Raw genomic sequence first — 12,631 nt, 5'->3', positions numbered from 1 at the left:
CTGCTAAAACGATTTCCAATCCATTCAAATCAAACCCAATCGAATTCAATCCAATCCAGTCGCGGCGGCGGCTCCGGCGCGCCATCTGTGCGCCGTGAGACGTCACTGCTCCCCGCGCATGCGCAGCACGGCTCTCCAGGAGCCACGCGAAACCGCTCAACCTCGGCCAGTGTAGCTCACGCTACAAAACAGCGCTGCTGCTTGATAGGCAAACGTCAGCGCAGCGTGCCTATAATCAACGGCGTGTGCCTATTATCGGAGGCGATCTTTACGCATTTCAACGGGTTTTGTCCAGCGTCCTTGTCGTCTGGCAGGAGGCGGAGCATGCAAAGTTTGTGAAGGCAACAGTTGAGACCGAAAGAAACAGCGTGACGCCAGAAGAAGGGTGTCGGCATAGTGACCGTAAAAAAAGAAAACTGTGGAGAGCTTCTTCGAGCAAGCATAGAGTTTCTCAATATTACCTAGAACGGAAAGTGTCGCTGCGATCGCACGCCGACATGGGAATTGTGGGTAGTGTGCGAATCGGATTGGCAGCCAGTGGCTAGTACAAAGGACTATGGATTAGGCTTCTCGGCTCTGAAGTGCTTGTTAGTTCTGTTTTCGGTGTGTGTTTCCGTTTTCGGGATGCCAATTTCTGGCATTCAATGGCTATCACAGATATGTCTATATAACAGGGTGATTAGCACTTAACGCATGTGCTCGCGTTAGCGGCGAGTTTCTTAAGATGAAGGGGTGACCACATGCAGTGACGGCGACAAGCGACGCCGAAAACGTAACTCAAAAGGTACAACAGCAGAGAGTACTGGGTGACAGCGACAAGCGAAAAAAAAATTAATACACTGCCGCCAATGTCCTCTGTCGTCGTCGCTCGTCGCCACAGTTCACTGTATCGCCGCTGCCGCTCGCTTGTGGGCTGCTTCTGGCCAGCAAAAAGCGAGCGAACGTCCCAGCGGCCTGTTCATACCGCTTGCCGCCGCCGCGCACACTACAGCCACTAAATAAGCTATGTTAGCCCACACTATCCGTTTTCTGCACACATTCAGTTACGATTTTCGCATCGCTCGTCGCCGCCGCTGCGTTTACTTACCCCTTGAAGCATTCACTGCCTTGGCCAAGCGCAATGAGACAACACATAGCTACTCGACAAGCCAGGATTTATTTGCCATTTAACGCATTCATGCAATTTCATCGCGCGTGCTTGAAGACTTACTTGCGGTAATAGGCATCGCCTCTAAGTTTATTTAAATCTGCTTGGACAAAGCAAATAAATACGACGCGATTCCATCATTCCTGTATCTCTACGTTGCATCTGTTCTGCCCACGACCGCCTGCCGAAACGCGTAGCATACGATAATAATACTGTATTGAGAGGAAGCAAGAGCACAGTTTCAGACAATCTAAACATTTTTTTCAGCAAAATATTAGAAAAAAATCAAGGAAAAGCTCACCCAGTTTGGAGTATGTAATAATTTAAAAATAAATCCGGGACGGCCCGCTGTATCTGGTGGCGTGAGACAAAGGCAGCACTTCTGCTTTTTTTTTCTTTGTAACACCCAAATTTGTTTGGAAACATAAGCCCTCTAACACGGTGTCTTATACAAAATAAAATTTGTTAACAGCGGCACTTTTGGCAGCAATTTTTTAAACAAAAACTCAATTTGCGTAGCCACAAAGTCGTTGCCGGCCAAGCCACGCCGAACTTCCGGCCGAACTACACACTATGGCTAGAGTGTACTAGAAGTTTTAGAGTGGCCCGAGAGGCGGCCTCTCCCATTGCTCCGCCGGGTCGACTTTCGCGCAGAAAATAAAGCCGGTATAGCGGCGGCGCTGCTGTCGTCAACAACTGAACAGCCGGCGCTCCCCGGCACCAGCTCCCAGCCTGCGCGCGGCAATATTTGCGTTGCTCGCTGCGGTGTTTTGCGCTTGCGAAGCTGATTTATTTTGGATTGTGAGGTTTAACGTGCCGGCGCTACACAGGCGATGAGGCAAGCGCTACTGGAGGGCTCCGGATTAATTTTGACCACCTGGGGATCTTTAACGTGCGCCGAAATCTCGAAGACACGGGCGTTTTTCGCTTTTATCCTCCATCACAAAAGCAGCCGCCGTGGCCGGGAATCGATCCTGCGCTTTTGATCAGCTGGCTTAGAAAGTAGACCCGGAAACGTTATGACTCCGCTTGAGCAAACTTTAAACTAGTACGACCCGCCATAAAATTATCGACCTCCCCTCCTCCCTCCCCCCCCCCCCCCAACGATACTTTCTCATTTTGTATGCGTTTTCTGAAAACGTTAATTATTGATATACAGTAATCTCTCGTTAACTCAAAGTCGTAAAATTATCTGAAAATTTTCAGATAAGCGCGGTGTTTCGAGCTAAATCAAATGCAGAAAATTGTAGCCAGGTCCCTGAAATAACAGCTATATATATAGTGCTGCTAACAACAGCACTATTGCACACGGGAGATTTCGTAGTAAAGGCAAAATAATTCGCAGGAAAAAGAAACTTTTATTATTGCAGAAGAAAGAAACAGCTGTGTTGCGCTCGGCTGATTCGCGTTCGCATCTGCATCCCAGAAAAGCGTACCAGAGAATTATCAACGCATCGCATGAATTGGTGGTCGCCACCGCTACGTTCTACCTTGTTACAAAGCAGACGCAGCATGAATGTTGTTTCTGCCGTTGTAGGCACTTCTGGAGGCCCCTCCTCGTCCGCATGATCAGCTGCGTCGTCTACAGCTATCTTATGCGCCAAACAGCATTAATTCCGGTAACGGGGACGCGTAGTCCGCGTAAACTTGCACTTCACGACCGCGTTCGGCGAGTAGTGGGAGTAATCATTCGAACGGGGACCTTATCAGCTGCCTGCAGCGGACTTTTGCTTGTGTCCTCTCTGCCAGTATTTCGAGACATCCGTGGTCCTCCGAAAAACGTTTTGAGATAAAGCGGGCCAATGCGTAGCGCCTATGGGAGGTAAACACGGTGAGAAAAAGTTTCGAGAAGATATTTTGAGATATAGCAGAGTTCGAGTTAACGAGGGATTAATTTGACGGACAGGCACCAGAAATGTTCTTCCCTTCCCCTTCTTGACTGCGCATGAAGCAAAAGCGACGGGGCGCACATTCTATGCTGCAAAAAGTTTACTGTTTTTTACGTTCCTATTTGGAACGAAAATACCAAAAGCCTTCTTCTGGGATACCCCTACCGTTGATGCGTGTACTGTCGTTAGTGGGCTTATTTTATTGACCTACTTTGTCGCAGGCACTTGGTAAGAAAGTGTGTACTGAAAACGAAGTGCCAAGTCTGCGGGACCAACTACTGCTTCCTGCATGCCAGGGGACGATGCCGCTGTGTTTACTACCTCTTGTAATTTGGGAGGACTTCTGAATCCTTCCGCGCACTTTTTAAAGTTCATTAGCGATCTCTAGGACGTTTTTACCGGTCGCTTCAGTGACAAGGAGCTCCACCATGACAGCGTTATGGATATGCTGCAGCCCTTATTCACAACAAACACCTTAACGGCGTTGGTTGCGACCAGCACGTGAGACCTTGACCGCAAATTTGGTTTGGTTCTGTATACATTTCGACACGGATTCATTTCTACATAAAATGTTTAAACCAGTTCCATGATTACATGCGGAGGTGGGAGCAACACCTTAAACTTAGCCGTCGCTAATGATCGAGGGCGAGTTATGAAAATGCGTTGACCAAAAATGACAATTTAAATCTCCATGTTACCGTTATTCCTAAACCTTTACATGTGTAGACTTTGCGCATGATTTCCCGCGTTACATTTCATTTGCTGGGCTATTGAAAATGAAAACAAAATGTGTATTTGTTCCAGTTCCGTTTATTTGAACCTCCATGTTAGCCTTCTTGAACCTTTACCTTTATAGTAGACGTGTTATATTTCATTTTTGTCGCGGTCAATATATCTTCTGATCTATGTTTTGCATTTGTTTTATGTGCGTGTAATTGTACTCTCAGCATACTTGCGAATTAAATTTGTGTTAATCTGATTCAACTCCTTTCTTGATCGAATCAGGTGAAAGGTGGTGCCATTAATAGAACGTTGCGGGAATAGTTCTATGAAAGACGGTCATTGGGACAACTGAGCTAACTGAGCTAACCACTCTAAAAAGATCTCTCGCTTGCGCATGTCATTTTCTGTTCGGCCACCACGGTGACCCGTAATTATCCCAAGCGGGCCACTGCTTAAATACTGCTATAATAACAACTCACGCAATAAAAAACAAACGCAACAACTTACGATAGTAACCTACATAACTGCAGTCCGAGCGTGAATTGCAAGACAATAAGTAAGAGATTGTTCTGAGAAGCTGTCATCCCAGTCCTCATATTTTTTCGTGTCATGTCCATCAAGCAGCCCAATAAGGGCACAATCATAAAGCAATCATAAACTGGTTCATATTAGTCAATTCAACGCAAAATACGTTTTTATAGGACATTGGAATAGCGAAAATGTCGCTGCAATTACTTTATTTAGAATCCGTTACGAATACTGCACTGAAGGAAAATCCGTAATTTTCCTTGTTGTCGAGCGGGAAAGGCAAAACTAACGCAAAATGAGCTGCAGCGTTTATTTTTCATTTCGTTACCCACAGTCCACTGTACCTACAGTACATTTCAGCAATTGGAGGACCCGCAGAAAACATTTCCAGCGCTCCACGCGTAAAGCGTTTCCTGGCCCGGCTGGGCGCGCGCCCGTGCGCGCGGCCAGCCGCCGCTTTCGCTTTCAATGGTCGTTGACTACAGCGCCGCCGCTATTTTCTGCGCGAAACGAGCACCTCTCCGGGCGGCCGGTTGGACCACTCTAAAACTTCTAGTTCACTCTACTATGGCGGCACTCATAGAGGCGTAGAGCGCCTCCGCCGAATCACGTTGACGCTAGCGCCAGATTCCACTCTAGGTGAGAGCGAGCAAGAGCTGTGAAGAGCGAAGTGAAATAGAAGAAACAAATTTGAACAGCTATTCCTTTCTTCGTAGCACATGCCCATTGGGTTACTTGGCCCCAATTGACCTCTCCCTGTATGTAAACACCGTGACGTCACGAAGCGCACGTGCGCGACGGGTGGCGCCTGCTGGCGGCCGCGAAATGCGGCTTCGGTTGGCAGAACGCGCCTGCGCCGCCGGCCCGGCCTGGCCGCGCGGTGCCCGAAAAGAACGATGTGCCGATGGTTCGGGCAGTCGCTGGCCGCCTACATTACAGGTGGGGGTCTAGCTATCCTAGCTGCGGACGTCGCACCTCCATGTAGCTTTCTGCACCAACAACCTCCGCAACACTTTCGTATATGACGAGTGACGCTTTCGGATAATCAGTGCGTGACAGCATTAACGAGTCATTCTGAAGATTGATGCGTTTGCGACGCGTTCCAAGAATATTTTGTTATGATGCTTTATGTTAGGACACATACCAAGGAAAGCTCATTCATTGTTGTTTTCGAGGTCCGCTTAAGCTGAGCGCGGTGCCTCAGGCAGCGTACGTATACGCTCCCTGTTCTTGGTATCTCTGCGTCGCCCGGATACAGTGGCTTACGAACGATTTCATGTCGAGGGGGGAAAGGAAAGGTAAAGCATGAAAAGATTAAAAAGAAGGCAAAGCATGAAAAGATTAAAAAGTAAAATTAGCAGCAACAAAACAAAAATATAAAGAGCAAAAACCAAAAATTATTCAAATAAAATTATCGCGATGATGTCGTGCTCTACGTAGGTGACCGATTGCTTTGTTACATTTTTCCCCAGTAAAATCGCGAAACGGCTCATCGCCATTGTGAGAGTAACATAGCAGCCACATATTGTTAGTGCGTATAGCTTGCGACAGTGGCACTGAAATAATTATCCGTACTCGTTATTTCATGATAGTTAAAGTTAGTGTCCTTGTACACCCGCTGAATACGCCGGCGTCGGGAGGCCGCAACAAAAGAATACATTCACTGAGTCCGTTCGCTTAGGGCCAACACATATCGAGTTTTTTCGAGACGCGTGAGCGGCCCATCTCACGCCGAAGGCATGATGCTACATGCATGTGAGCACGGCAAGCATGTCAGTTTTGCCGCGTCCTCAAGGCATAATATTATTGATCAAGGTAAAACTTTATTGCCTTTACAAGCAATGAATTTCGTTCGTCTTGAACAGTTCTCCCCATACAACCAAACTTGTCGTGGTCGATTTGGCGGCAGGCGGCTATCGCGGATTCGCGGCTTCGAAACATTTATTTCGCGTAGCTATAGCAGGTCAGGCATTCATTGTATTTTTAATACAGTACTCTATCTCATCAAAACATGACAATATTTCCCAGCAAGAAAGTTTCCATCTGACCCCAACCCCCAGTACTATTTCTGCTGGTACTACATGATAGCAGATGGTTAATAAACAGCATCATTTCATGGCAGTAATCAGCGCGGACTGCTAATGTAGACGATATGACTGCGCTTTGAAGAACAGCAGAAGTTCGAGAATGAGAAACGTTGCTATGAGTAAGAGCGGACGATGTCGCTGCTTGGGCTGCTAGCCTCTTCGGCGCATTGCGCGCATCCACAATACCTGCCGAATTTACCTGTTTGGGGACGCGGCAAAGCCTGATGCCGCTGATTTTGCTCGCACGATTTGCTTAGCCGAGAGCACAGAAACCCACCGGCATCAGAAAACCGAACACATAAACACAAACTCCACTTTTGCGCGCGTCTAATGCAGCCTCACTGCATACGCGCCGCGCGCGGGTCCGAATGTTTTGCCAACCACCCTCCCGGCCACACCCAGCACGTGCGCTCGCCGTGACGTCACGGCCGCCGCGTGACGTCCCCCGGGAGAGGTCCATTGAGAGCTTTGAGGCGCGATTGGGCTCTGTTTTGAAAATTCACAAAACTGTGAACCGGAAAAGTAAAAGTTGTAGAACAATGCGTGACACGTGAACGCGGTGGCACAGGTGAAGGACAGGTGCACACCAGCCGCGCAGAACCCGGATTACAGGGAGGGAAGCTGTGCTGGGTGCCAGTCTTCTTGCTGACGAGTTCATTACGAAATGAAAGAGAAGAAACTGACGCAAACACGGTATAGCGGGAAAGAAGAATTCATGCCGAAAGACAAAGAAATAAAAGCGAGGAAAAATACGCAAGTGTAATATATCAGTTAAGAATTATCGCAAGTACCTACATTGTGTCAGCTGTTATTAAGAATCGCCAAGCTTTCGCCTTCAATTCACGTAAGCAGACTGAAGCGCTTCTAGGACATTGCGTATCTGAGAGCGGACGGAGGGTTTCGATAACACAGACCAGCGATTACCTTGAATATGGCGCGTTTCCATCACTCGCTTTCTTTTTTAAGTGCGAATGCACTTTATAAGCGACCCTGAATTCCGCGACCGCCGTCCGTCCACATAGCAACAGCTGCGGGTGCGCGCGCTCCTCGTCTTCCTTGGCAACGGGGGGGAGATGGGCGCGCGCTGCCTGGCCGCTGACATGGCACATACCCACGTGGGGGATTGGCCAGGAATCGGGCGTGAGAAGGGCTAATGCACCCGCTTAAAGGAGTACTGACACGAAATTTCAAAGCTGAGATCCGCTCTAGCAATCAAGTACAACGACAACACAAATAGGTGTCTGTGAATAAATGCATCTTTCTTTCTTTGTAGTTGTGTGTGTGTGTGTGTGTGATCTCTCTTTCGCGAACATTACCGAACTGCGCAAATTCAACTCGTGCATTCGCACTTTCACATTCTTCCCCTCGGGGAAATGCGGGGAAATTTTTTGCTAGTCGGCATTAGTCACGTGACTGCCTGCCACGTAAGGTAGAAATGGGCAGAAACTGCTTCTTAGGACGGCAAATTACAAACAAAAAGCTCATAAGAACGCCTAAAATTAAAAAAAATTAATGAACTTTGTAGTGAAATGCACATTAGTAAAAAAAAAAGCGCGATAAAGTATTGTAGTTGGATCTTGGTTGGATTTGCTTGCCCCCAGTGTTCCGCTAGACTTGTTTCTTTTCTCATTTCTGTTTATTTAACGACGTATGTTGTAACATCATTTTCTTTGTTAATAGTTTACTGAATTTTACAGAAAAACACGGTCTTATTGACATTGCCCTGTATTAATTATCCGAAAACGCTGTAGGACATGTATACCGTCAGGCGCCATCTACTGCCCATCTACTGCCCAAATGAAGTACGGGGCGGGAGCTCGTCGAGCTGTCCACAGCAGCTTTTGCTCTCGCCCCGTCATGTCTTGTAAAGAACATGAAATAAAATTCTATTCTATTCTATTTAGCAGCCACCATTGCAGCAGTGGAGCGACAGAACGCGGTGAAAAACGCGTCAGGCCCTAGTCGCGCTTCCTTGGGACGCCCTGCCGTGGACCGGTTACGTCAACCCAATAATCAGCAAATAGCATGGATTGCGTTTTTAAGGCGCTTGAACTCCGCGGTGAAATATTATTATTACTTTACGTGGGCGTCGCTAGAACTCGCGTTTCCTGAGTTCCGCTCAATCTTCAGCCTTCTGGAATAGCACCACAGGAGTGGCCGGCCCGGATTGTTCGTGCACGGGCTTTCACATCTCTTCCAAACTGGACCGCGGTCGCACGCTCCAGAACCCAGGGCCAAATTCAAAGCCAACGCCCGCGCTACGAATCGGAATGCGATGATAGCTCTTTCGGATTGACGCCTGTTTCATAACAGGCATCGCGCAGACAGGCCGCTGCCTGAGGGAGCGTGCGTGCAATGTAAGATCGTCGACAAGTACCACTCTGGCAACGCATCGCGCTTCCTGCGACTGCGCGATCCTCGCGCGGTACCCTGGACTCTCTAGAGAGAGCGGCAAATTTTCAAAGCGTTCCAAATAAAGCACGGCGTGTGTTAGCGAGCCGTCGGCTTCACTTTTGAAAAAGAAATGAAGCACGGCGTGTGTTAGCGAGCCGTCAGCTTCACTTTTGGACTGCAAAAGTGAAGCCGACGGCTCGCTAACACACGCCGTGCTTCTTCATTTCTTTTTTATTTGAAACGCTTCGAAAATTTGCCGCTCTCTCTAGAGAGTCCAGGGTACTGCGCGAGGATCGCGCAGTCGCAGGAAGCGCGATGCGTTGCCAAAGTAGAAAATTATGTACTTATCACGAACATTTGACGCTGTATCGGCACGTGGTGGATCACGTTTCGACATGGGCTATTGTTTTCGATGTGATAGATCTTTTTTGTTCTTCTATTTTTTCTAAAAGAGCTATTGTTCGTCAGCGCCTCTGTTGTTCCTTTGTCTGGTCTTTTGCGCTGTTTTTCTTCCTATAGTACAATGCGCAAACTTGCCCTTCAGCAAACCCTTTTACAAGTGCAGTTAAGCCTCACTCACTGGGCTGGGCGGTCTTCTCTAAGTCTCGTTTAAACCATGTGGCAACAGCGATGTTTAGGAGTCTCTTTCGCTTGCATTCACTACTTCTTGTAGTACATGATCAATTGCCACTGGTGCTGGAGCGCATACTCCCCAATGACGAACAGGGATGTCGCTCGACATTGGACATGCTCCCTGTTGAAGAACGCAGATGTCGTTCGACATCGACTACGTATCACTGCCACGGCAGGAATACATTCCGGACAAACGCATTCGCCGTTTGCAACACTGCCAGCCACTGCGCACACACATGCACGAGTGTGTGCGCTATAGGCCATTCGTGCATAAGAGGTCCTGTTATATCCTTTCCCCCCCCTTGTCATCACGTGTAATCTATGACACGACCGACTGGTGCGAATTCTTTGTGTGGAGCGTAGAATCTTCTCCACTCTCCTCGCGTCGTTACTCTGCGAGTTAGAAAATGGAACGGAGAGGGAGAAGGTCGGACAGGGTGCGTGCGCCGTTATCGCTATCGATGCTAACTCGGGGTTAAGGAGAGCCGCTCGTGCCTCCGTAATGGAGGCGAAGCCTGCCGACTCGTGGAACGACCGACCTTGACCCCCGTCCCCTCCCATTCGACCGTGAAAGCGTCATCAATTGGGCCAGGACTTCGGTGTAGAAGGTCGTCCGAGGTCGCATATGTTTCGTCCGCGGTCAAGTGCGGCGCGGCCCTTTCCACCGTCCTCCCCCATTAGCTTCGGCAAGTGGTGTAACGGTTTTCGAAGTAGCCCCGTTGCGCCATGGCGTGGAGCTCGTGTTTCGCTGGCTAAGAGGGAGATGGCACGGCCTCGGTTGCTTTGCCGAGTATGGTCTACTCAAGCTTCTCGGCTGTTGACGTATATTTTTTTCTTGGAGGACATCGCTCACACGCACACGCACGCGCACATGCACACAGCAGGACAACACGCGCACACACACACACACACAAATCCCGACGTAAAGTTCCGCCGCTCAACGCGTGGGGGCTGCGGGAGCATACCCTTGCCTGGCCCTTGCGCGCTTGCATTCACGCGCGCGCGGGCTGTTTTCGCAGCTTACGTGCTTATGTGGTTTAACTGTGATCATATCGGAGTAGAATTCCGTAGGTCTGATATATTATTGCGGTGAAACCTGCATGCTGGACGCCCCCGGGCTTCGGCGAAATTTTCAGGTTGCAAAGCCAAACCCCAATGTTGACCACTTTCTTTCTGTCTCAAGAATCTGCATCTGTTTAAACGATAATAAAAGAACCTACCGCATTCAACCCTTTGCTTTCCTTATCTTGACTGCCAATTCTTATTTCTGTCTTTATATATATATATATATATATATATATATATATATATATATATATATATATATATATATATATATATATATATAAAAGAAGGTCCCCTTCCCCTCGAGTAGTCCGAGTGGCGCTGGCTACCATCCCCAAGCGCAGGAAACAAAAACACCTGAACGTAAATACCCCAGAATGTGGAGGCTAAAGTAGCCCCGCCGGTAGCGTAGTGGTTATCGCACCAGACCGGTATTCTGGAGGTCGTGGGTTCGGATCCCACCTGGCGGGCATTTTTTGTCCACTTTCTTATTTTCCAAATTCTTTATCTTGACAAACTACATCCTCCCCTTTGCTTTCCGAGGTTTTCTTGACAGCCAATTCTTATTTCTGTCTTTTATATATATATATATATATATATATATATATATATATATATATATATATATATATATATATTCGGATCCCACCTGGCGGGCATTTTTTCACCACTTTCCTTCTGACAAAAAATTCTTCATCTGTTTCTATGACCTACCGCATTTCCCCCTTTGCTCTCCGAGGTTTTCTTGACTGCCAACCCTTATTCTGTCTTAATTCACTGAGCCCCTCATTTCCCATTTTTCTGATTCGCTACATGCTCAGCGAGGGCATCTGTTCTGGCAGTCTTGGTGCCAAAGGTAGCTAAAGATGGTTCAACGCTGGTCGATCACTCTCGACATGTCACTCGAGTCTCGCGGAGTCCACACCACTGGTTACGTTTCAGGACATTACACAATTCTATCGACTCGAAAGGCAACAATTCCCTCAACCTCACTCCAAGCTGTCCAAATCAAAAGAAACGACTCTTCGTCGCATCCAAACGAATACGTTCGTTCATCCAATCCGCTTACACCACATGTTTCCCACTGAATTTCCCACCCAATGCACTTTTTGCTCTAAGCCTGGCACACTCGTCCGCATTTTATTGGAGTGTACGCATAACCCTGACCTCCCACCCTTTCCTTCCCCCCTCCCCTTCATGAGCTGTGGGAGAACCTGATCACCAGCGACAACCTGGACGTCCAGCAACTACTGGCATCTAGGGCGTCGTTCGCCCGGTCGTCACTTGGATTCCCGGACTAGGGAACCACTCCTACTTTATAAGGCTCATTAAAGTTTTATACTACTAATACTACTCGAGTCACGGCCCGGGAGTTAAAAAAAGAAGGTCCCCTTCACCCCGAGTAGTCCGAGTGGCGCTGGCTACCACCCCCAAGTGCAGGAAACAAATAATTACTTAACATAAATACCCGAGAAAGTGGCGGGGAAACAGCCCCGCCGGTAGCGTAGTAGTCATCGCACCAGACCGGTATTCTGGAGGTCGTGGGTTCGGATACCACCTGGCGGGCATTTTTTCACCACTTTCTTTCTGACTCAAAAAATTTTTCATCTGTTTCTATGACCTACCGCATTCCGCCCTTTGCTCTCCGAGGTTTTCTTGACTGCCAACCCTTATTCTATCTTAATTCACTGAGCCCCTCATTTCCCATTTTTCTGATTCGCTGTATATATATATATATATATATGTATATATATATATATATATATATATATATATATATATATATATATATATATATATATATATATATATATATATATATCTGTGTGTGCATGTGCGTGCGTGTGTGTATGTAGTATACATGGTGTCGAACGGGAACTGAACCGGGAACCGGTATAGGAATAAGCAAACACACACAGATGAACGCCTCGCGCTTCGAAGACTGTAAAGCCTCGGTATTGTGCTCCTGCGTGGATAACAACCGCCGCCATGGGGGAGCCGGAGCAACCTAGCCGAGCACCTGCAGTGTTTCCTTTGACAACGCTATAAACAGCTTCGCTGTAAAAAGATGGGCCCCATATATGTGCTCGCTTCACTGCGAGTGACGTCGAAACAGGACAGCGTCTCTTCCCCCACCCCTTCCCCAAACACAAAAGGGACGTCAT

The sequence above is a fragment of the Haemaphysalis longicornis genome, unplaced genomic scaffold, assembly GCF_048455015.1.
Source record: "Haemaphysalis longicornis isolate Haplotype H1 unplaced genomic scaffold, Haemaphysalis longicornis Haplotype H1 scaffold_7, whole genome shotgun sequence".
NCBI lineage: Eukaryota > Metazoa > Arthropoda > Arachnida > Ixodida > Ixodidae > Haemaphysalis > Haemaphysalis longicornis.
Note: the sequence above shows the minus strand (reverse complement) of the source record.